This window comes from Bubalus bubalis, chromosome 15 (assembly GCF_019923935.1).
Source record: "Bubalus bubalis isolate 160015118507 breed Murrah chromosome 15, NDDB_SH_1, whole genome shotgun sequence".
Taxonomy (NCBI): domain Eukaryota; kingdom Metazoa; phylum Chordata; class Mammalia; order Artiodactyla; family Bovidae; genus Bubalus; species Bubalus bubalis.
Window position 1 is genome coordinate 47474037 of NC_059171.1, and position 26395 is coordinate 47500431.

A 26395-nucleotide genomic window follows, 5' to 3' on the forward strand; every position below is an offset into this window, starting at 1 on the left:
CTTTGTGATCATATCTTTCAGATCTTTTATATAAAACTAATTCACTTGAAATCTTCACAACCTCTATCTAGAAAATGGCAAGGTCAAGGACTCTCAGAGCTAAATATGAATGCACAGAAGTGTACACATGGAGGCTGGCTCAAGGGCAAAACACATGTGCAAGTGGCCTAATATTTACTTTAATATTTACTAGCCCCAAATAACCATTGGAGTCCTTGGTTTGGTAGCCAGTAATAGTTATAGTAAGAAAGGAACTGGAACAGGTATAGTTATCTATTCAGCCACCACAAACACACACAACATATGACAGTCATTTATCCTGACCATTCATCTCTAAACTGCATCCTGCTGCTGCTGCTAAGTCGCTTCAGTCATGTCTGACTCTGTGCAACCCCATAGACGGCAGCCCACCAGGCTCCACTGTCCCTGGGATTCTCCAGGCAAGAGTACTGGAGTGGGTTGCCATTTCCTTCTCCAATGCATGAAAGTGAAAAGTGAAAGTGAAGTCGCTCAGTCGTGTCCCACTCTTTGAGACCCCATGGACTACAGCCTACCAGGCTCCTCCATCCATGGGATTTTCCAGGCAAGAGTACTGGAGTGGGTTGCCATTGCCTTCTCCAAAATTGCATCCTGCTGCTGCTGCTGCTAAGTCGCTTCAGTCATGTCCGACTCTGTGTGACCCCATAGATGGCAGCCCACCAGGCTCCACTGTCCCTGGGATTCTCCAGGCAAGAGTACTGGAGTGGGTTGCCATTGCCTTCTCTGAAACTGCATCCTATAAGCATGCTTATCTCTATGATTTGTAGGAGTTTGGGAGAAAGCCAAGTTTACCATTACCAGTAGCTCTCTGAATAGCCCACTGAATAAGAAGAAGGCAGAATTTGATTTTGTTGTTGTTTGTATTTTGCATTACAGAGAAGGAGCATACAGGATTTAGTACTTGAAACAATTTTTCACAAAAAGTACGTTGGCAAAAATACTTATTCATGGTTTCTCCACAATGGCACGCATGTTCAGTGGTGTCCAACTCTTTGTGACTCTGTAGACTGTACCGCCCTCCTTGCAGCTCCTCTGTCCATGGAATTTTCCAAGCAAGAATATCAGAGTGGGTTGCCATTTCCTATTCCAGGGGATCTTCCCGCCCTAGGGATTGAACCCACATCTCCTGCGGCTCCTGCATTGGCAGGCGAATTTTTTACTGCTGGCACCACCTGCAAAGCATCAAGTAGCATCTTTCAAACAAAGGTAATTTGAAAAAGATCATAATTCTTCATTTCAGTCCACTTCAATAGCTCACAAAACTGTAACACTTACAAAAGTGGCCAAGGATTCCACCTAGTGAGGTGTATTTAATTTCAAATAGTATATTGAAGAAGGGGCTTCCCAGGTGGCTCAGTGGTAAAGAATCCACCTGCCAATGTAGAAGACAAGGGTTTGATCCCTGGATGAGCAAGGTCCCCTGGAGAAGGAAATGGCAACCCACTTCAGTATTCTTGACTGGGAAATCCCATGGACAGGGGAGCCTGGCAGGCTACAGTCCATGGGGTTGCAAAAGACTAAGACATGACTTAGCAACTAAACAACAACAATACTGAAGAAATTAGGGAGTAATTATTCTAACCGAAGCTGTATAAAACTCTCATAGTGTTCAGGCTAAGAAATATAGCAAGTTAAAAACAAACAAGAAAAAAACATATGGATGTGCCTTATAGAAAATGATTAAAAGCCACGAGTTTGGTGCTAATTGCCTATCCATAGCACCTGCTACCTGACACTGTAAAGTCTGCACTCAGCGAGGTGGGTGGCCAGAAGAATCCACAAGGCCATCAGGTTTGACCCCAATTATCTTTTATTGTAAATAGTCCATATGTCAAATTCCAAGATAAATTGGAAACATTTGATCTCTGTCTGTCCCTAGATTAATTTTAAAGATTCATTTTGTATTCTTACAGATCCTTTATTTGGGCTGCTTTGCTCTTAAGTTTTAAAGAAAAGACATCTTATATTTGCCTTTATCTATGCAAGAGGATTCTCTCTTTAAGAATAGTTTGGGAAGGAGAGAATTTAACAGTCAGAACATATTTTAGAGAAAAGTGGCACACAACGAGCATAACCAGAATTTAAAGTAATGGCCAACAACATCCACTGAGTTTCTTCATAGGAATCCATGTTTATGCAAGTGAAAAGATAACAAAGAAAATATTTAGTACCATGCTTAACAGAGATGGATGCTTTAACAAATTTCCTCATTTCCCCATGCAAATCATTGCAATATCCATGCAAACCAACACAAATAAACATATCACACATGAAAAAAAAAGTCTTATGAGCATTTGAGGCCTATTTGGAACAAAGGTTCTTTAAGAATGACTATTAAGCCTCTGAAAAGACCCTGATTTATTCAAAAATTAAAATAACGTTAATGTAAACCAACATGGCCTACAACCAAATAGATTCTGCGTGAGTGAGTCAGGGCAATGTGATTTGCATAAACCAATTTGGCACTAAAACTAAACAGCGTAGCAGAATAGAAGCCATACAGCCCAGTTCCCAGCCAAACACTCATGGTCCTATACAACTTATGTGCTTTAGAATTTTTGCACACAAATAATCTTGGAGAAAGAAGCTCTGTAGAAATCAAGTTTTTCTTCTTAATCAGAATGGATAAAGACTTTTTAAAAATCTAATTTTGAAGGGGTTTGTCTATTTAGTAAAACACCCCTGAAGTTATAAAATGTGTTTGTTTGGGTCTTGTTTTCTTTTTCTGGAAAGACTATTCCATGAGTGTTAGCCTGCCAGATTAACTACCCTTGAATCTATGGGTAGAGCCACTTTTGTGCTCATTCATATATGAGCAGGTCTCTAATTCTAACATCAGAGTTATTGTTTGCATTCCACAGATAAGATAGACTAGAGCTTCAAGCAGTGGAAAGATGAAGCAGAGCTGAAAAGGGCAAGAGTAAGAAAAGCAATAAAGGGCTGAATGAAGGAAAGAAGATCTTACTGGAATGGAAAGAATATAGCATCCTGCTCTAGTCCTGTCTGACCTTGGTTGCTACTTAATTTTGAATTTTGTGTAATGATACTGAAGAAGCAAAGAGAGGTAACTGGCGGGATAATGAGGTACTGACCTCAAAGGCCCTTGAGGTCACATTCCGGTCTCTCACACATATCCACTGATCTCTTCTCCCTGTCCCTATGCCACTTTCCCTCTCATGACCCCAGGTTCCCTCCTCACAATTCATTCCCTCCAACAGCATCCTTTATTCTTTTCAATCCTGTAGAAGAACATCATTTTATGTTGAGAAAACAACTAATTAAAAAATATAGAAACATTTAGCTTAACCTAATATATATATATGCACTATATATACACATATGCTATGCATATGGTCTAATGAACTTTCCACCTTTCCACAATAAAGGATTAATAAGAACGAAGCAAGATCTTCACAGTATCAGTGATCATTAATGATGTATTCATTACCAATAAGTGTTGGTGTCACGTCAATGATGTATCTACATGTATACCTAATTATAATATTAAATAGCCAGCATACATGATTAATTTATTTTCCTAAGCAAGTACACATTAAGAACTTGTTTCTAGAAAGTTTTTAATGAGTCTCTTGTTACAGTGATATATAGGCTCTGGTCACATGAGAAGTTCATCTACTCCTAAGACTGACCCTTAATTTAAAAAAATTAAAATATTTATTGTTTGTAAGATCACTGAGAAGAACTGACCACACCCAGGAGACAGAAAAAGACAAAGGCTCTCTAGACTTTATTTATTCAGACAAGCTTCGGTTTTCAAATGTCATCTGAAATATATAGTGCATGAAAGATGATTCCCTGAAACTTCAGGGAAAGAACAAGTTCTGACAGCAGTTGTTACCATCCTTGCCTCCATCACTCTCTCACTGTCCCAGAGAAGAAAGTAAAAATGTGGCATTCAGGGGCATCTGAAGTGGGCAGCATACTTATATACATCATGACCTTTGATGAGCTTTCTCCACATTCTGGACTCAGGACCTGATGGTCCAGGGAAATGGCCACCCCAACTCTGAGCTAGAAGTCACTACTCACCCAAATGATACCCCAGTAATGTCACCAGGTAACTATGGGATATTAGACAAATCACCCTACTTTCTGGGTCACTCTTTTTTTTTTTTTTGGCTGTACATGCACCATGTGGAATCTTAGTTCCCTGACCAGGAATCAAACCTGTGCCCCTAAAGTAAAAGTTTGGAGTCTTAAGCAGTGGGCCACCAAGTCCATGGGTCACTCTTTCTGCAGCCATGAAATGAAGATCCCTAACATTCCTGGATTCTAAACAAATGTTGCTTGATGTAAATTAGAAAAATTAGTTAAAACATTTTTTACATAGTCTAATATTTATAATCAACTCCATCAATAGCTGAATATCCAGCTTGTAGAATACTGATGGACTTCATTGCTGGTATTGTTTGTTTTCTTTTATAATTATAAATTTCCCTAACCTTAAGAGGGAAGGGGTTAAAATATGAACCATCTCATTGCACTATTGATAACAGAATTCCTAAAATGTTTAGTATGGAGGAAAGTAGAAGCTAAATATCCTAAAGTGAGGTTTGAGGATTTAGCATTCCACTTATCTGTATTTTCACTTTGTATATCTGAGGACATTTTACATTTTAATTGTACATACTCATTTCTGAATTGAGCAAAGCACATACTGGACCTAATCTAATTCAGTGGTCTCCCACCTTTTTGGCACCAAGGGCCAGTTTCGTGGAAACAATTTTTCCATGGACTGGACGGGAAGGGATGGTTTCAGGATGATTCAAGCACATTCTGTTTATTGTGCACTTTATTTTTATTATTATTACATCAGCTCCACCTCAGATCATCAGGTGTTAGACCCTAGAGGTTGGGGACCCCTGATCTAATTAATAATTTAACTTTCTCAGAAAAGAAGAGGAGTAAATTCCTACATATTATAGTTAAGAAAAAGAAGATGGAGGAGGAGGAAGAGGAGGGAGGAGGGGGAGGGAAGAGGATAGGAAAGGGGGAAGGAGGGAGAAAAGGGAGAGGGAGGAAAGAGAAGAAAAGAGAGAGGAAAATTAAGAATGCATGGACATGGATTTCTTTGGCACTCCAGTGGTTAAGACTCTGCACTTCCAATGCAGGGGCTGTGGGTTTGATCCCTGGTTGGGGAGCTAAGTTCCCATGTGCCTTGCAGCCAAAAAACATAACACAGGAGCAATATTATAACAAATTAGATAAAGACTTAAAATGGTTCACATCAAAAATAATCTTATGAAAAAAGAATGCACTAACAATAGGTTCCAGAATGATGCATTCCTTCACCTGCCCATGTTGCCCTACAAAAAATGTTCACAAATCTACAAAACTGTTTATAAACCAAGACATCTAGAACCTGAGGGTTCCACTCTATTTCAACCAAACCTTCCTGGTAAAAGCTTTCTTTCACTCTGATGAGGTACATGTGTCCTAATATTTTCTTTCAAACATACTTTTAAATGTTAATGAATCTGTGAAAGGGAATAAGTCTTATACCTTTTTCATTGCTGTTCTGCTCCACCCCCTAAAAAACTGAAAGTATCTATCCACTCTGACACAGCTAATTTTACCTCAGTTCTAAATACAAATGCACTTGTTGAGTACACCTCCTGGCCTCTGATCAGCATTCCAGCAACCACATAGGTTACAGAATTCAATGATTCAATACAGGAAGAAAACAGCAAGCAGATTACGTTGGATGGAGCATCAGGTGCAAGACATTGCATTCTGGAAAAAACCAGGGGAACATAGGCTAGAAACAAAGCATGAAAGAACACACCTTCTTTGAAAATAAACTGGACATTTTATTGAGCAAAGGAGAATTATCAAAGCTGTGTGTGTGTGTCTGTGTGTGTCTGTGTGGTTTAGTTGTCTTCTTTTGGTTGGTTAGTTGTGTTGTGATTGCTTGTCTGGAGGAAACAGGATTAGATGATCTGAGCTTTGGGAGAATGGGTTGGGCATCCACATGTAGGATGGAAAGAAAGCAGGAAAGACTATAGAGAGAACAGCTGAGTCACAGCGAAGGCACAAACTAAGGCAAGAGTGGCATCAATAGGGAAGAAAGCAAACAAAGCTTAGCAACTCATAGAAATATAATCTTCTAAACTTGACAATGGTTTGGGTGTGGGATGGGCATGGTATTGAAAACAACGCTTTTGAGTCTTGAGAATTAGGTAGATACCCTAACAAATTTAGGGGGTTTTGATAGGGACATGGAACTCCAATTAAATATGTTGAACTTGAAGTCCCCCAGAACACTCTGGTGTAGATGTGTGGCAGGAATCTGGAATGCAAGTCAAAGCTCAGGAGAGAGCTTGAAACTAGAAATGTAGATCTGGAAGTCTTTCAGCTGAAGTCCTATAATTGACTGAAATGAGTCACTGGTGAGCTATTAGGAGAAACAGGGGAGATATGGGGGTTGGGAAATTAAATATAGTCTAGATTTCCAGTCAGTCACAGACATTGAACCCAACCTATCTCAAAGCTCACTAGTTCTTTCTTCTTCCTCACCTCCATTTATTTATCATTTTTCACCCCCAAATGTATCCTTCCTTCTGCCATCACCACTTTTTATACTGCCTTCGTTATTTCTATTCTCAGCCAAGAAAGAACTCTTGTAAGTCATGCTTGGCTTTCCTTGGTCCTCAAATCCTATACATCCTTCTCCTTGAAAAATCTCTTCAATCTAGCATTCTTTGTGCCAACCTAGTCCCTGAATTTTAGGTCCTTCTTATGTTTGACCTAACCTATCAAGACATATTCCTAATTGAACACCCAGTCTCTGGCCCCTCCCTGCTCTAGCTATTCTCCCCATTACCTCTAAGAGATATTTTCTAACAGATCAAACGGATCACATCCCCACAAGATGCTAAATCTCTGACGGCCAACTTTGCACAGAGTGTACACCAATATCTGGGCTTACAAAGCCCATATCTACCTGGGAAAATGCAGGTGATCAAATATTACCATTTCTGTGAGGCCTTTCCCATTCGGTCTCTTCCTTAGCATGCTCTACCCAGCCCTGAGATTTGTGCTCCCAGCTGTGAAGGAGTAGTGGGAGAGGCTGAGGAATCTCAAAGACCAGTGCTTAAACAATCAAGAGAAGGGAGGTTAAGAGCCTGGAAGAGCATGGTGGAAGGGACTTCCCCAGTAGTCCAGTGATTAAGACTCACCTTCCAATGCAGGGCGAGTGTGGGTTTGATCTCTGGTCAGGGAAAAAAGATCCCACATGCTGCGGGGTGCAGTCAAAAAAGTCACAATAATAATGGGAGACAGTAGAGAGTAGAAAATGATAGTCCAGAAGAACTAAATCCTTCATGTGGTTCTCAAGGCCTGATGACCCAAGCCCTGCCCAGCTCTTCAGACTCTTCTCAAACCACCCTCTGGCTCTCTGCAGTCACATCTCACAGGCCTTCTTGCAATACCACCAGTGCCCCTCTGAATATGTGGCTCCCTCAGGTGAAATCACTCTCACATACCTCTGACCTGCTAACCTAGATCCATCTCCACCACAGTCTCATTCCTGCAGGGGCCAGGGCTGACTCTCAGACCATGTCTGGTACTCCACACATATTCTTCCTGAGCCCTGAGATCTTCCTTCACAGCCCTTAATGTTGGCAGGTTGATACTCTCTACATTCAGCAACACACACACACAAAACTCGGGCAGATCTTAGTAGTTAATAAAGTATTAACATATCTAGCTTATTTCTATATATTATTCAAAACATGATTAACAATCTCATTCTGAAATGTTAGCCTTCAAAAGCCCAAAGATGGACAGAGTAACTTATTATCTATGACCTAATACAGTTTTGGGGGCTTTCCCCATGGCTCAGTGGTAAAGAATCCACCTGCAATGCAGTAGACGCAGGTTCAATCATTGGGTCAGGAAGATCCCCTGGAGAAGGAAATGGCAACCCACTCTAGTATTCTTGCTTGGGAAATCCCATGGACAGAGGAGCCTGGCAGGTTATAGTCCATGGGGTCGCAAAACAGTCAGACATGACTTAATGACTAAACAACAATGATACAGCTTTCAGAAGGTAAAAGCAGATTCTCAAATGTGTGCCCCTGTTACAGACTCAAAAACCCATTCAATTGTTTTTTGGCTTGTTATTTTTTTTTTTTCAGCTGTGTTGCTCAAGGCTTACAGGACCTTAATTCCCCAACCAGGGATCAAACCCGCATCCCCTGCAGTGGAGGCATTGGAAGCATGGAGTCTTAACCACTGGACCACCAAAGAAGGTCCATGCAATTCTTATTAACGGTCAAGACCTGTCAACATTTATAAGTTAAATCCTTTTTTATGATCATGGAATACTTACATGTGCATAGGTCGGGTGAACATGTGAAAATTAGGACCAGCTGAATCCAAGAGAAACACAGAGATAGATGAGTAGACATTCCAGTCTGCCAATCTACACTCAGAGCAGGGAGCATAACAACCATCTTTACTCTGGTCTTACAATGGCAGACCCACAATAAATATTTATTAACTGGAGGATGCTGCTGCTGAAATCTTGAGAAATGAGCACTGAGTTTTGGGTAGCAGAACAGGATGGAAAAAGTGTGGGATAATTGTACAGTGCAGACTTCCCAGGATGATGATGAGCAATTGTGGTTAAACAATAGTTTGGAAACAGGAGTGGTGAGAAAGAGGGTTTCCACAGTAGGGAGCAGCACTGTTGAGCCAGTTAAAAACAAACAAAAAAAGAGCTCTAATTATGTTTAAACGGGAAACCGAGGTAGAATTTGGAGTGCGGGGTTAAGATTCTTTTTTTTTTTTCCCCTGAAAGCCCAGATGCAGACACAGGCTCCAAGCTTTCCAAGAGTGTGGTGAATATGCTATACACATGGCCCTGGCACTGGGGATGTTGGTGCAACCTTCAGGATTCTGTTTATGCAGGATTTAGTCCATTCCCCCATTCCCCCCACCCCACCCAGAGAATAGCTAATGAAAATAAGAATTGCCAAGATTTCTTGGCAGACCTATCACCACCAAAATCCGACTTCAGATTGAGATGATTAAGAGCATGACTTGTTTTATAAAAGGTACCATTGAGTTGGTGTCTAGCAGGAGCTCAGTATCTATTAGGTCTTTGGAGATGCTTGAGTGAAAGGTGTTATATACTAAAATTATTGGGTTTCACCATATGCTCCCAGTTGGTCACAGAGGTGAGAAACAGCTGATTCATCTTTGGAAGGCAAATCCTCAAGTCCCTTGAACCAACAGGTTTTAGGAACCATATTTGTCTGTTGTAAATTCACTTCTGATTTTTATTCATAGAAGCCATCTAGTCTAAGCTATTTATTTATCCACACATACCTATCTCATTCTCTAATTGCATTTAAAATCTTTTAGGGGAAAGCTGTTATAAAACACATCCTTGCTACATAAGGGAGCCATATCCGTACAGGTTGATGGCGTACTAATTTATCAATATCTAGAATTATTATGAAGAAGGTGTTTGAAAGTACCAGAACAGGACCAAAGTTTCATTCATTCATGAAATGATTGATTGCATAGACTAGGCAGAAATGGATTCATATTTCTGAATACATGTTACTTTATATCCCTCAAAGAGAAAAATACATTTGCACTCAATGTGCATTTACAGGATAATATGACACAGGTGTGGTGATGTTAGAAAAGAGAAAGCCAGCTATAAAGAAGAAAAATAAAAGCTTTTCTAGGGAAGAAACTCAGATTTCAGAATGGAACTGTGGATTTGGAAACAGGAAAACAGCCAAGCCAGAGGATGTTTTTCATATTACAGAGAAGCTCTGTCTACCAAAAATCTCACAAGCAGAGGTCTTAGTAGGGCATATTATAAGACAACATCAAGTTTATGACAATGAAGATCTTGATTTCAACAGCTGAGACCATTAAGACAGGCTAAACAGAAGGCAGCTACTCAGCATGGAGCCAACATGAAAAAGACATGGGAAAGAGGCAACAGAAAGTATTGGAACACTCACCCCCTGCAGAGTTTCATGTTGCTGCTGTATTAAATGACCCACTCCTGTTTTGAAGAAACATTCAGCACCGATATAAAAATTTAAATGTGTCTATCTTTCTGGTGGACAAAAGACTTTTATACACTGTCACACTTACGCACATTCTTATTCTCAACACAGCTTCATGTTAATTTTTAAAACTGAATTCGTAGGTTCTTAATCATTGCAATGGACATGAGTTTGAGCAAACTCTGGGAGATGGTGAAGGGCAGGGAAGCCTGGTGTTCTGCAGTTCATGGGGTCACAAAGAGTCGGACACAGCTTAGTGACTTAAAAACAACAATTATCTCTAGTTACTCCTAATACATTTGAGGACTTTGCAAGATGGAAAAATAAGTTGTACTAGACATTTAATTTTTTAAAATTGACTACAATGGCTTTTTGCTGACACAATTTAGAAACTATACATATCAAAGTACCTCTTAATATTAAACACTGAGGTTGGAAATACCAGAAAGAAATTCTTGAATTAGAAACAACTGCATACTTTGCAATGGATGTTATGATGATAAAGTAAAAGACAGCTGGGAATCTATTTATTTTAAATGCATCTTGGCAGCCAAGTGAAAAGTTAAATAATGATAAAGGGTATGCTAATAACAATAATAATAATTCATCTTCTAGCATTTATTGAACATGAATGTGCCAAGTATTGTGGCTTTAAATAAGATCATCTAATTTAATGAGCCAATTTCATTTATATGGATTTTTTTTAAATCATCATTACAAACCTAACAAGCAGATACCCCAGGGTATATGTTCTGAGAGTTTAGTTTAGTGGTTACACAGTTAGAAGCATGGGTGCTACAGTGAGACAGGGTTGGAATTGGTCATGCACTCTAAGTGCATGACCTTAAGCAAGTTACTTAATCTCTATACGTTTTTGTGTTTTTCATCAACAAAATAGGAATATTAGCAAAAATTAATTGCTATACTATATGTAAGAGGTTTGAAACGGTACTCAAAGCATGATAGCTGTTATGATTATCCCTATTTTGTTGCTGTTATTCAGTCACTAAGTCATGTCTGGCTTTTTGTGACCCCACGGACTGCAGCATGCCATAAGTAAATTGAGGCTGAGAATTTCAGAGACTTGCAAAGCCCAGACAGCAATAAGCAGCAGATCTAGGATATGAATTTCAACAGAATCACCCCAGTTCACTTCTGTTCAGTCATTCAGTCATGTCCAGCTTTTTGCAACCCCATGGACTGCAACACTCCTGGCTTCCCTGTCCATCACCAACTCCCAGAGCTGGCTCAAATTTATGTCCATCGAGTTGATAATGCCATCCAACCATCTCATCCTCTGTCATCCCCTTCTCCTCCTGCCTTCAATCTTTCCCAGAATTAGGGTCACCCCAGAGACCAAGATTTTAGTCATATATCATCCTTGACACAAAGTCTTGAACATATTTTTATAAAGAATTTGACATTTAGATTTTATACAAGGTACATTTATGATTATTTCAAAATTCCTATTAAAATTTATATCTGGATAAGTAATTATGGGCCATATTTAGGGTGGACTCACTGACATGATTCAATTAGTCATAGAGCCTACTTTGAATTTTGACCCACCCTTAGTTTATCCTATGACCTTGCATCATCCTATATTTAATTAATTCTTTTAGCTTGAAAAACCATTGTTTTTCTAAGACAAAATGGAGAAGGAAAAATATTGTATAATCTGACATGAATTTTGTAAATCATATAAATAAATAGATTCTTGGAGTATTTTTAAGTTGAAACTTTAAAATCACAAATCTAATTAAAATTTGTATCTTTCTAAAATTTCAAACATCCGCTGGATCATCGAAAAAGCAAGAGAGTTCCAGAAAAACATCTATTTCTGCTTTATTGACTACGCCAAAGCCTTTGACTGTGTGGATCACAAATTGTGGAAAATTCTTAAAGAGATGGGAATGCCAGACCACCTGACCTGCCTCTTGAGAAATCTGTATGCAGGGCAGGAAAAAACAGTTAGAACTGGACGTGGAACAACAGATTGGTTCCAAATAGGAAAAGGAGTACGGCAAGGCTGTATATTGTCACCCTGCTTTTTTAACTTATATGCAGAGTACATCATGAGAAACGCTGGGCTGGAAGAAGCACAAGCTGGAATCAAGATTGCTGGGAGAAATATCAATAACCTCAGATATGCAGATGACACCACCCTTATGGCAGAAAGTGAAGAACTAAAGAGCCTCTTGATGAAAGTGAAAGAGGAGAGTGAAAAAGTTGGCTTAAAGCTCAACATTCAGAAAACTAAGATCATGGCATCCAGTCCCATCACTTCATGGCAAATAGATGGGGAAACAGTGGCTGACTTTATTTTTGGGGGCTCCCAAATCACTGCAGATGGTGACTTCAGCCATGAAATTAAAAGATGCTTGCTCCTTGGAAGGAAAGTTATGATCAACTTAGAAAGCATATTAAAAAGCAGAGACATTACTTTGCCAACAAAGGGCTCTCTAGTCAAGGCTATGGTTTTTCCAGTAGTCATGTATGGATGTGAGAGTTGACTATAATGAAAGCTGAGAGTCAAAGAATTGATGTTTTTGAATTGTTGTGTTGGAGAAGACTCTTGAGAGCCCCTTGAACTGCAAGGAGATCCAACCAGTTCATCCTAAAGGAGATCAGTCCTGAGTGTTCATTGGAAAGACTGATGCTGAAGCTGAAACACCAATACTTTGGCCACCTGATGCGAAGAGCTGACTCATTTGAAAAGACCCTGATGCCGGGAAAGATTGAAGGCAGGAGGATAAGGGGATGACAGAGGGTGAGATGGCTGGATGGCATCACTGACTCAATGGACATGAGTTTGGATAAACTCCAAGAGTTGGTGATGGACAGGGAGGCCTGGCGTGCTGCAGTCCATGGGGTCGCAAAGAGTCGGACATGACTGAGTGACTGAACTGAACTGAAAATTTCAAATCATACCAGACACTTAGCATTTCATGAAAATGAGTACTGAGAATAGTTAAAGAATTTTGTGAGGATAAAATGAACTCCCAAGCATTTTCTTTGGGTTTTTTTTTGGGTTTTTTTTTTTTTTTTTTGGTCTATTTTTTAAATCACCAGCTGCCAGAGTCCCAAAATGAACTCAAAATTACTATAATCTTTTTGGTACCCTTCTAACATACCTTAAAGACCACTAACCTATAGATATTTGGATGCTTTTCAATATACTAAAGGCTCTGGGTTTTGCAACCAATACTCTTGCCTCCTGTTATAGCACGCTGGCCCACTGGCAGAACTACTTGGGAGGACAGCTTTCTCATTAGACTGAGTTCTCTGAGCAAAACACCATTTTTCATTCATTATTGTATCTGAAGCAGCTTGCACAGGGCCTGGTGGACAGTAGAAACAGATAATGATGATGGTGGTGGTGGTGGTGGTATAATATAAACAAAAGAGCCAAAGCCTAAGTTTTGACATGAGACCCTACTTCAAAAGTCAGCTCTTCTTCCCTATTACAAGCAAATGACCTAATCTCTGAGCCTGGCTTTCTTTTCCTACAAAATGGCTCCATAGTTACTGTGAGAACTGTCACACAATGCTGCTGCTGCTGCTAAGTCACTTCAGTCATGTCCAACTCTGTGTGACCCCATGGACAGCAGCCCACCAGGCTCCTCTGTCCACGGAATTCTCTAGGCAAGAGTACTGGAGTGAGCTGCCATTTCCTTCACACAATGAAATCACTCTAACTCAATATTAAGCTCAATGAGGTCAATCAATGTGACTTTCATCCCCCTCTGCCTGCTTGTGGAATAAACACCTGAGCCACCATCCAGCCTGACTCCTGGATTCACCCCTACCTTCACCCCATCTAAAGAGTAACCTTGTCCTGTACCCCCTCCCCCACTGCACCCAGCTCAAAGAGTGAGCAAGAAAGCAAGGGAATCTGTTGCATGTTCTCACTCCCCTTGCTTCAGTCAAGAACGCTGGTGAACAACAGTCACAGGATCACTTTTTTGCCTAGATCCATCCCCACAGATCAAGAACATGAGCAGCTGAGATTGCTTGCCAGGGGAGGCTACTGGCTGAGACAGGAACCACACATCTGCTTTGACTCCCTTCAAACTCAGCCTGATTTAAAATGAAAAGCTTATGCAGTGTTTACTTGAAGGGCCAAAGTCAGATGGAAATTTTTTCAACTGTAAAATTCTAGCCCAGTCAGAAGAACTCAAAGCTCTAAGGAGAAACGTAAAGGCTAGTCCAGGCCCACAATAAAACTTGGGTAGAACAGGATGTGGTTCCTATTTTAATTTGTATATCTGTCCGTGTTTCTGCAACCAATGATTTGAGGAAGAAAAAGTAGATCTTTTTGAAAAAAAAAGAAAAATCAAGGTTTTTTGAAAGCCAGTCAAGAACCTATCAATATGTCATAAAACCAACTTGGCCTTATTTTAGGGTGGAAAGTGTATGATCTAAATACAGGGTGGTGGATTTGTAGATCACTAACACTAGTAAAATCTCTAGAAAAATGTCCATTTGCCCTCTAGAGTGATCCACTGGTCTTCAGAAATCTGTGCACTTGGATATATTTGAAAAGTGAAAGTGAAAGTCGCTCAGTCGTGTCCGACTCTTTGCGATCCCATGGACTGTAGCCTGCCAGGCTCCCCTGTCCATGGAATTCTCCAGGCCACAGTAGTAGAGTGGGTAGCCGTTTTCTTCTCCAGGGTATCTTCCCAACCCAGGGATTGAACCCAGGTTTCCCACTTTGCAGGTGGATTCTTTACCATCTGAGTCACCAGGGAAGCCCTGGTGGATATATTTAGGCTTCAGTGAATATATATATTTAGGGTTCACTGAATATGCTGTAACCTTTTGTATTAAAAATCCCATGTTGCCTTCTGAAAGAGTCTTTGTGGTGTGTCTTAGGGAGACCTACCTCACCATTTCCTTTTCTATTATTACATGTTAAAATGATTGAGGGTCTTATTAGTCCAAAATTGTTTTTGCAATCACAGAGCATGGTTTTATTTAACACCTACTTGCCTCTTACCTGTTTGACTGCTACCCAATATGTGATCTTTAACCACAAAGCCAGAGTCTTTCTCTCTGAATACATCCCAGGTCCCCATCCCTGGATTCCATATTGCCTTCCTTGGCATCACCATGGCACTTGGCTGGTATATCTCATCCAGTACCTTGTATAGCAGTTATTTGTACACTTGGGGTATGCCCCTCAGTGCCCTCCAGCAAGAGCTGGGTACAGAGGTGGGGAGACTTTACTCACCTCTGTGTCCCCTGAAGCACCAGCCCCTTTAGTGAATCAATACTGAGATGATAAAATTAAAGAAACCAAGGTCAGAACAGCCAATGTGCAGTGAGTTCACCATCAAGTATCGTTTGCAGGCAAATGGATGTGCCCTTTGTTCTGGAACCACGACCATCTTGTACATGGAGTGACGTCTCAGGGGCATACATGCAATGTGCTAATAATTGGGTACTCACTGCCAATCAAACCTCAAAGCCTGCTTTTCCACAAACAAAATAGAAGGTCCTGAACAACAACAACAAAAAACGTCTAGAGCGCTGGTTTCTATAGCCAAAATGTGTTCAAAAATGAGATCCTATAAAACTCTGCTTCATCTAGTGCCAAGGCATCTGAACAGCCTGCACCATTATTTAAAAGAGTCTTTTCATTTTCAAACCTCAGTCACAATTCGGAGACTTACATTTCACAAGTAGAACCACAGCCTTGGAGGGATTTTCTACTGCTAAGGCAACCAACTGCAGCCCTGCTTGGTAGATTCCAAGATGCCGTAGGAGGTTTCTGTATGTTGAGTTTATTTTCTTTTTAAATCAGGTGTTTACAATAATTTTTTTTAGTTTTCCAATTGGAGCACAGTTGCTTTACACTGTTAATTTCTGCTGTACAGCAAAGTGAATCAGCCATACATATACATATATCCCCTCTTTTTGGGATTTCCTTCCCATTTGTCACCACACAGCACCAAAAAGAGTTTCCTGTGCTGTACATTAGGTTGTCATTAGTTATGCATTTTATGCATAGTATCAATCGTGGATATATGTCAATCTCAATTTCCCAGTTCATCCAACCCCTCCTTGGTATCCATACATTTATTCTCTATGTCTGTGTCTCTTTTTCTGCTATGCAAATAAGATCATCTTTACCATTTTTCTAGATTCTACATATATACGATATTTGTTTTTACAATAATGTATTTTTAAAAAGGCACATGTCACAGAAATTAAAAAGGCTGCTTCTAGAACACATTTTGCCCAGGCTCACCCAGAGAATCATGGACACAAGGGAGAGGTGTCCTTTGCCACACCCATAGCTCAGTTTAGACAGCTGAACCCTAATCATAACTGCAGAGGATTATACCAAAGCCCTGATGGCAGATTCAAGGAAATGAATAACAATATAATAATTTAACCAGTGCCTGCTCTTGGCCAGATATTTTTTCAGGTGCCTTATGTACATTACCACTAATCCTCACTAGATCCCTACAAGGTGAGCTTTTTCCTCACAGTCCAACAGATGAGGAAACTACAGCTCAGAGAGTTTCAGTAACTTGCCCTCAAAGTCATGCCACTACCAAATGCCCATGCTAGGATTTGAAGCCAAATCCTGTTTTGCAGTGCACTTGACTCCAAAGCCCACACACTTTCCATTTTATCAAATTCCCTTTATGAAATACAGATTCTAAAACAGAAGAGTCCTCTTGAGAAAATATGACACTCACTCATTAAAACAAAGTCGGGAAACTGTAAGAATTCACATGACCTGACATCTGGTGATCATCACTATTCCTCAGCAGAGAAGCCCCCAAATACCAACCAGCTTTCCATGCAGGGAGTAGGAATTTGAATTCTCAGTCAGGCTCGGCTCAAATCACAGCACCATATTAAGGCTCTGTGAGCACCTGAAACCACCTGGAGCGACCTCCCATCTTTCTCCATCCCCAAATCCTAAACTTCATCCAACTCCGCAGTGGGAGGAGTTCAGGTCTCCCCGCCTTCCTTCCTGCCGGAAGTGGCTCTCTTCACGCTTCCGCAGTAGTGCCATGGAGGCCCCTGTTAAGTCAGTCAAGGGCTATCAACTATCAATTTAGTCAGACAACTGTTTGGACTCTTGTATGAGGACTGATTGGAGAAGGCAATGGCACCCCACTCCAGTACTCTTGCCTGGAAAATCCCATGGATGGAGGAGCCTGGTAGGCTGCAGTCCATGGGGTCGCTAAGAGTCGGACACAACTGAGCGCCTTCACTTTCACTTTTCACTTTCATGCATTGGAGAAGGAAATGGCAACCCACTCCAGTGTTCTTGCCTGGAGAATCCCAGGGACGGGGGAGCCTGGTGGGCTACCGTCTATGGGGTCGCACAGAGTCGGACACGACTGAAGCGACTTAGCAGCAGAAGCATGAAGACTGATTTAAGTTGCTCTGCCTCATTCCCTGCAAGAAATCACCATAAATTCCATTTCACTATGAGGCTTCAACACAGGCCAACTTGGCATCGGCCAAGTGGCAAAACTGCCACCAAAACTGTCTAGAGTGGTAAAACTGCTGTCAGGACAGCCTATTGAAGATTGAGCCTGGGGGATTTAAAGAGACACAATAACTAAATGCAATGCTAGATTCTGACTCTGTAAAAGTGGCAAAAAAAAAAAAAAAAAAAAAAAAAAAAAAAAACCTGAAGGGATTCTGAGGAGACAGTAGCAATGTCAATACTAATTTCATCATTTTGATGACTGTATTGTGGTTATGTGGGAAAAAGTTGATTACAGAACGTGCCAGTGGTAAAGAAGGTGACTGCAATGCAGGGAGATATAAGAGATGCAGGTTCGATCCCTGGCTCAAGAAAATCCCCTGGAGGAGGGTATGGCAACCCATTCCAGTATCCTTGCCTGGCAAATCCTATGGACAGAGGAGACTGGTGGGCTATGGTTCATGGGGTCCTTCTTTCCTGAAGGACATAACTGAAGCAATTTAGCTCACAAATGCTCGCACACTTTGAGGTATTTAAGTCTGATGGGTTATAAGTCATCAACCACCTTCTTTAAGAAACTTTCAAATGGATTTTTATTAGTTTCCCAAATCTCAAAGATTTTAGTAAATTTCTATTAGAAGTAAATTTTTTATTAATATGGAGATCTTACCAGTTGAAAGGCTAATAATCTAATATTCCTAGTTTCAATGATGCTTAATCATCCATCTTCTTGAGTTTTACATTAAATGTAATAAAAATGTGATCTGAAACTACCCCCCTCCCCTAAAAAAAAAGGGAGAAGATTGAGGTGTCTGCAGCCCACTTACCCTTCCCCACCCACTTTTCCCTGGTGCAAAAAGTACATTTCTGTTTTAGGAAATTTGCACAATAACTGATAGGATTCAAATGTCGATGCAAAGAAGTGTTTTTAGTTGATTGATTTTTTTTTTAGTTGTTTTATAATAGTCAAAAGTTCTGAATCTCCGAAGGTAAAGTTCTTCCCTATGAGCGTTATCAGCAGTAGGCAAAGAGACGATACAGTGTGAGAGAGATGAGGAAAAAGAGTAAGAGGTCACACAGGAGAGGCAACAATTATCCTGAAAGTTAAGAAGTGAATGTGGACCAATGAAATAATTTTCAGAGAGATGTCATTCAGTTCTGAATTGCCTTATAATATTAGATACAAAAACTTTAGGAAAGATGTAAAATAAAGTCATGCTTTCTGGTCACTAATATTGAAGCTGATGTATTGTTCTACTCACCCCCTTGCAGCTAGCCACACATATTCCACCTTGTCCTAAGTCCAAAGGAGAACCTTGATATTGATAACTAATCTACACTGAGACTTATATTCCACAAATTCCCCAGATTAATGAAATATCGAGGATGGAAATTTTACTACTTGCTCTTTATCACCTCCCAGCATCCCACACAGGGTCCCTGGAACAGTTGTTGTGGTCAATTACTCAGTCTTGTCTGACTCTTTGCAACCCCATGGATGTAGCAAGTCTGGCTCCTCTGCCCATGGGATTTTCCAGGCAAGGGTACTGGAGTGAGTTGCCATTTCCTCCTCCATGGAATCTTCCTGATCCAGGGATGGAACCCATGTCTCTTGTGTCTTCTGCATTGGCAGGTGGGTTCTTTACCACTATCACCACCTGAGAAGCCCCTGGGACAGATGAGGTTTTTAATAATATGTGTTGAGTTGACCTGGATAATTGCTGAGTAACTTCAGGAATTCTAAGGCAGCAGGAGACCACTCTCCAGAATATTGAATAGGTATCCCCAGATTTTGATGGGCATAAACCATTGCTTCTGAACATCTCAGATTATGATGTCAAAAGGTATCATAAACATTCTAATTTTTATGTATTCTCAAATTGGAGTACTGCTGGGTTTTCAGAATCTATATGGAATTAGCTCAGAGAAGTTTCACTTGGCAGCCCTAAAACCACTTCTGACCTCTTGCTCTTACAATGATTGATACCAATAATAAGCACATTGGAAGCTTCTTCCCTGAGGATAAGAGATCCTTCTCAATTATGTCACCAGGTCAACAGCACATACTTTTTATGGAGTAGTTTAATGGGTATTAATAACTACTTATTTGCATAGTAGGAGCAAAGACAAAAAAAAAAGAGAGAGAGAGAGAGTGTATCCTGGTTACATGTGCAGACTCATCAAATCACAAATTAATTTATTTCACAGGATCCCCAACAACAGATGTCCCTAAATACAGTCATGAGACGATATCCAAAAAACCACCATGTAAGGATGTTCAAGCTGTTCACAAGCCATCCAGCCACGGATCATCTGCTTGTAAAGCACGCTGGTCAGAGAAACCAGATCATCATTCCAGACAGTAATTATCATGCTTCCCTGAACACATTCAGGAGGTTGTCCTGAACACTGGTGGGAAGCCAAGTCTGGGGCCTAAAATTAACTCTCATATTGGAAAGATCCCAGGGAACTTAGCACATGTCTGGATATTGGACTAAAGCAGGCAAAGACATCTACCTGCATATGAGAATGAACCATGTAGCTGCGGTAAGAAGCCTATACATTATACAGCTACTTTAGAAGACAAGGGCTTCCCTGATAGCTCAGTTGGTGAAGAATCTGCCTGCAATGCAGTAGATCCAGTTCAATTCCTGGGTCAGGAAGATCCTCTGGAGAAGGGATAGGATACCCACTCCAGTATTCTTGGGCTTCCCTAGTGGCTCAGCTGGTAAAGAATTCACCTGAAATGTGGGAGACCTAGGTTCGATCCTCAGGTTGGGAAGATTCCTTGGAGAAAGGAAAGGCTACTAACTCCAGTATTCTGGCCTGGAGAATTCCATGGACTGTATAGTCCATGGGGTTGCAAAGAGTGGGGCATGACTGAGCAACTTTCACTTCCTCTTCACTTAGAAGACAAACTCATCAGTCTTGAGAAGCTCTTCTTCAGAATGAAGTACCCTGAAAAAGATGATCATATTGACCAAAAAGATTCATTATTTTCTTTATTTCTTTTTGGTTTTGAATGCTGTGAAGGAATGCTGCTCTAAGTCTAATCCTCCAGTTAGACTGCTTATTTCCACTAAAAAGTGTGTTGATACATTCTTTGTAGGACTTGTGATAGAATTATAGTTGGCAGTGAACTTGATAATTATAATGTAAACCCTATTAGGCAAGGACCAGGTCCATCTTGTTCAGCATCGTATCTTGTTCACTAAATAAGTAAGTGTTAGTTGCTCAGTCGTGTCTAGCTCTTTGAACCCCATGGACTGTAGCCCATCAGGTTCCTCTGTCCATAGAATTCTCCAGGCAAGAAGAATACTGGAGTGGGTAGCCATTCCCTTCTCTGGGGGATTTTCCCAACCCAGGGATTGAACCTGGGTCTCTTATATTTTCTGCATTGCAGGAGGATTCTTTACTGTCTGAGACACGAGGGAAGTCCTATCTTTTTCACTATCATATCCCAAATGCCTGCCCAAACTCTCAATAGAAGTTTGTTGGAGGCATGTATGCATGTATGAATGTTCAGTAAACATGTATTGACTATATGCATGCACTTGGAACCATGCTAGAAGCAGATCAAGCCAGCTAAAGGAATCAGAAGTCAGCAGACCAGACTGACTGAATCAATTAACAACATTGACAAACTTGATTAAAGAGATGTAAAACTCCAAGACAAACAAGAGCTAAATCCGGATGCCCCCTCTCCCTCTTCCCTTTCCCAAGCCACAATTTCATATCATAATTACATTGCTGTCTCTGAGAGTTTTGCAATTCCTCTCAGGTCATGCGGCCAGGTGGTACAAAGGGCAGAGAGCAGTTGGTCAGACATGTGAGGTTGCCGTGCCAATGAGTTTCAGCAGAGTTGAAACTCAAGGCTACTAAGTGATCACCCAGTCAATAAAATACTTTCTAAACTGCCATTAGGTGTTGGCTTTTTAGCCTCCCCAAAACTCATCACAGCCTAAAGACAGATGGGGACAGTAACTGGGGAAACCTAATACACAGGGCCTACTTGTCACTCATGAGTATAAAAGACATCTTCACAGAGTCTTAGCCTGGCTGGATAAAGGCTGGCTAATCAGTCAATCCTAAGGAAATCAACCCTAAATATTCACTGGAAGAACTGATGCTGAAGCTCCAATACTTTGGCCACCTGATGCGAAGAGCCGACTCATTGGAAAAGACCCTGATGCAGGGAAAGATTGAAGGTAGAAGGAGAAGAGGGTGGCAGAGGATGGGATGGTTGGATAGCATCACTGATTCAATGGACATGAACTTGGGCAAACTCCAGGAGATAATAAGGGACAGGGAAGCCTGGTGTGCTTCAGTCCATGGGGTCGCAAAGAGTCAGACATGACTTAGTGACTGAAAAACAACAACAAATCTCCTATAACTGTCTGGTTTGGGGGCTGCCTGCATCACCTATTGTGTGACTTATAACAAATCTTCAGGATCCAGCCAGGTCTACAGAATGAGACTCTATTGAGAAGACCCCATGCATCTTTATTTTTCACAATGCTCTGATTCTTACACATGCTCTAGTTAGAGTATCATGATCTCTAACCAACAAATCACAGAAGAAATCAAAAAAGAAATCCAAATATGCATAGAAAGGAATGAAAATGAAAACACAACAACCCAAAACCTGTGGGACACTTTAAAAGCAGTGCTAAGGGGAAGGTTCATAGCAATACAGGCATACCTCAAGAAACAAGAAAAAAGTCAAATAAATAACCTAACTCTATACCTAAAGCAACTAGAAAAGGAAGAAATGAAGAACCCCAGGGTTAGTAGAAGGAAATAAATCTTAAAAATTAGGGCAGAAATAAATGCAAAAGAAACAAAAGAGACCATAGCAAAAATCAACAAAACCAAAAGCTGGTTCTTTGAGAAGATAAATAAAATTGACAAACCATTAGCCAGACTCATCAAGAAACAAAGGGAGAAAAATCAAATCAAAATTAGAAATGAAAATGGAGAGATCACAACAGACAACACAGAAATACAAAGGATCATAAGAGACTACTATCAACAATTATATGCCAATAAAATGGACAACTTGGAAAAAATGGACAAATTCTTAGAAAAGTACAACTTTCCAAAACTGAACCAGGAAGAAATAGATAATCTTGACAGACCCATCACAAGCACGGAAATTGAAACTGTAATCAGAAATCTTCCAGCAAACAAAAGCCCAGGACCAGATGGCTTCACAGCTGAATTCTACCAAAAATTTAAAGAAGAGCTAACACCTATCCTACTCAAACTCCTCCAGAAAATTGCAGAGGAAGGTAAACTTCCAAACTCATTCTATGAGGCCACCATCACTCTAATACCAAAACCTGACAAAGATGCCACAAAAATAGAAAACTACAGGCCAATGTCACTGATGAACATAGATGCAAAAATCCTTAACAAAATTCTAGCGATCAGAATCCAACAACACATTAAAAAGATCTATTGATTTTGTATGGGACTAACCTAGAGTAGAAAAGGCAATGGCACCCCACTCCAGTACTCTTGCCTGGAAAATCCCATGGACAGAGGAGCCTGGTAGGCTGCAGTCCATGGGGTCGCAAAGAGTCAGACATGACTGAGTGACTTCACTTTCACTTTTCACTTTCATGCATTGGAGAAGGAAATGGCAACCCACTCCAGTGTTCTTGCCTGGAGAATCCCAGGGATGGGCTGCTGGTGGGCTGCTGTCTATGGGGTCGCACAGAGTTGGACACAACTGAAGTGACTTAGCAGTAGCAGCAGCAACCTAGAGTAGTTTCTCTAGCAATGAGGCATGGTGATAACAAGCTTATCCCTTGTGTTAGTTTGGGCTAAGGAATAAGATTCTATGAGAGCCTGGAAGGACATAAAATCTTGGGGATGGGAGTGAAGGCAGGGAGGAGGGTATTTTCACCCAGCAATTAAAACAGGGAAAAGGGGGGAGGAGCCAAGATGGCGGAGGAGTAGGACAGGGAGAACACTTTCTCCCCCACAAATTCATCAAAAGAGCATTTAAACGACGAGTAAATTCCACAAAACAACTTCTGAATGCCGGCAGAGGACATCAGGCACCCAGAAAAGCAGCCCAACTCTTCGAAAGGAGGTAGGAAAAAATATAAAAGACAAAAAAAGAGACAAAAGAGGGAGGGACGGAGTTCCGTCCCGGGAAGGGAGTCTTAAAAAGAGAGAAGTTTCCAAACACCAGGAAACCTTCTCACTGCCGAATCTGTGCCGAGCTTTGGAAGCACAGAGGGCAACATAAAAGGGAGAAAAAAAATAAATAAACAATTAAAAATCGCAGATTGTGAGCCCTACGGTAACTCCCCCAGCGGAGAAGCAGCGCAGACGCCTGCACACGGCATTAGCAAGCGGGGGCTGGGCAGGGAAGCGCGGCGCGGGCTGTGTCCCTTAGAGTAAGAATCGGCCCGAATGTCCTGAGCGCTATCTGAGCGAAATAATTTGGGCTAGCAAACCAGCCTGTGGGATATCTTCCACGCGAAAAGCCAGCCCTAACCTAAGACACCGCCAGGCCCGCGCACAGAACAAAGGACTGAACAGAGATTGCCGGTTGCAGACCTTCCCCCTCCGGTGACAGGCAGCTAGAGCCGGAAGGGGGCAATCGCAGCCCAAGAGAGACACTATCTATAAAACTGTAAGCAGGCTTCTTTGCTAACTAAAACTTCTTGGGGGTCTGGACGGTCAACATCTGCCTGAGAAGGTGCGCCGGTTTTACACCCAGATAACCGAGTGGCGGGGAGGCAATAAGTCGCAGCATTGGCGCCCGCCAAACACATCACCTGAGCTGCTCGGATCTGGGAAGAGCACAAAACGCAGGCCCAACCGAGTCTGCGCCTCTGAGGACTACCCGAGTGCCTGAACCTGAGCGGCTTGGACCTGGGAGCTCAGCCCAGGGCCGGCCTCTGATTGTTCCCGGCGGAACAACCTAGAGCCCGAGCAGTGTGGGCAGGGAGGCTACACGCGCCGTGAGCGGGGGCAGACCCAGTGTGGCTGAGGCAGTGCGAGCGCACGCCAGTGTTATCTGTTTGCAGCATCCCTCCCTCCCTCCCCACAGTGCGGCTGAACACGTGAGCCTAAATAAAATAAAAAAATAGTGTCCTCCACCGTCCCCTTTGTGTCAGGGCGGGAACCAGACACTGAAGAGACCAGCAAACAGAAGAAGCTATAACAGAGGGAAACGCCTTGGAAGCTACAGGCCATAGATTAAAACCCTGTGGTTACTACGAACTACATAGGACCCTGCCTATAGATCTTGGGAAATATAAGTCAGACCAAGGAACTAGCCAAAATGAACTGAACCCACAATACTCACAACAAAACCAGAGAAAGACCTAGATATATTTTTACTATTTTTACAATCAATCTTTTTTTTTAATTAAAAAAAAAATTTTAAGTCCTCTATTGTCCTTTTTCACTTTTATAACTATTACTTTGCAAAAAAAAAAAAAAAAGACCCTATTTTTTTTTCTTCAGCAAACTTCATAAATATACTTTATAATTTTTTGACCGTGTTTTGTTTTGTTTTGTTCTTTTTCTTCTTTTCTTTAACATTGTATTTTTGAAATTCCAAACTCTACTCTAGATTTTTAATTTTAGCCTTTTGGTATATGTTATCAATTTTGTACCTATAGTTTTTTTCATAATTTCTGTGACTTTTTTTTCCCTCTGTTTCTTTCTCTTCTTCTTTTGTATAACATCGTATATCTACAATTCCAAACTCTACTCAAGATTTTTAATTTATGCTTTTTGGTATTTGATATCAATTTTGTACCTGTATTCTCTTTATAATTTTTGCGACATTGTTTTTGTTGGTTTGTTTTCTCTCTTTATTTTTCTTCTTCCTTTTTTTAACATTGTATTTTTGAAATTCCAAACTCTACTCTAGATTTTTAACTTTTGCTTTTTGGTATTAGTTATCAATTTTGTACCTGTAGTTTCTTTATAATTTTCGCGACCTTGTTTGTTTTTCTTTGTTCATTTTTTCTCTCTTTCTTTTCCTTCTTCTTTTCTTTAACATCGTATTTTTGAAATTCCAAACTCTACTCTAGATTTTTAATTTTAGCCTTTTGGTATATGTTATCAATTTTGTACATATAGTTTTTTTTTTATAATTTCTGTGACTTTTTTTTCCCCCCTCTGTTTCTTTCTCTTCTTCTTTTATATAACATCATATATCTGCAATTCCAAACTCTACTCAAGATTTTTAATTTATGCTTTTTGGTATTTGATATCAATTTTGTACCTGTATTTTCTTTATAATTTTTGCGACATTGTTTTTGTTGGTTTGTTTGTTTTCTCTCTTTATTTTTCTTTTTTTTTTTTAACATTGTATTTTTGAAATTCCAAACTCTACTCTAGATTTTTAATTTTTGCTTTTTGGTATTAGTTATCAATTTTGTACCTGTAGTTTCTTTATAATTTTTGCAACCTTGTTTTTCTTTGTTCGTTTTTTCTCTCTTTCTTTTCCTTCTTCTTTTCATTAACATCGCATTTTTGAAATTCCAAACTCTACTCTAGATTTTTAATTTTTGCTTTTATGTATTTGTTACCAATTTTGTACCTTTAAGAACCCAATCTTCAGGACCCATTTTTCACTAGGGAACGAGATTACTGGCTTGACTGCTCTCTCTCCCTTTGGACTCTGCGTTTTCTCCACCAGGTCGCCTGTATCTCCTCCCTAACCCCTCTCTACTCTACCCAACTCTGTGAATTTCTGTGTGTTCCAGATGGTGGAGAACACTTAGGGAACTGATTACTGGCTGGATCTGTCTCCCTCCTTTTCATTTCCCCCTTTTATCCTTCTGGCCACCTCTGTCTCCTGCCTCCTTCT

General features: G+C 40.6%; 1 long non-coding RNA gene across 2 annotated transcripts in view; it reads right to left on the minus strand.

The window, feature by feature from the left end:
• Positions 1-880: 880 nt before the first annotated feature.
• LOC123329477 overlaps positions 881-26395 on the minus strand; it is a 99569-nt gene continuing 74054 nt past the window's right edge. For both annotated transcript variants that reach the window (XR_006544958.2, XR_006544959.2), the window contains exon 3: positions 881-1211. This is a non-coding gene — a long non-coding RNA (uncharacterized LOC123329477). The remainder of the gene's footprint in view (positions 1212-26395) is intronic.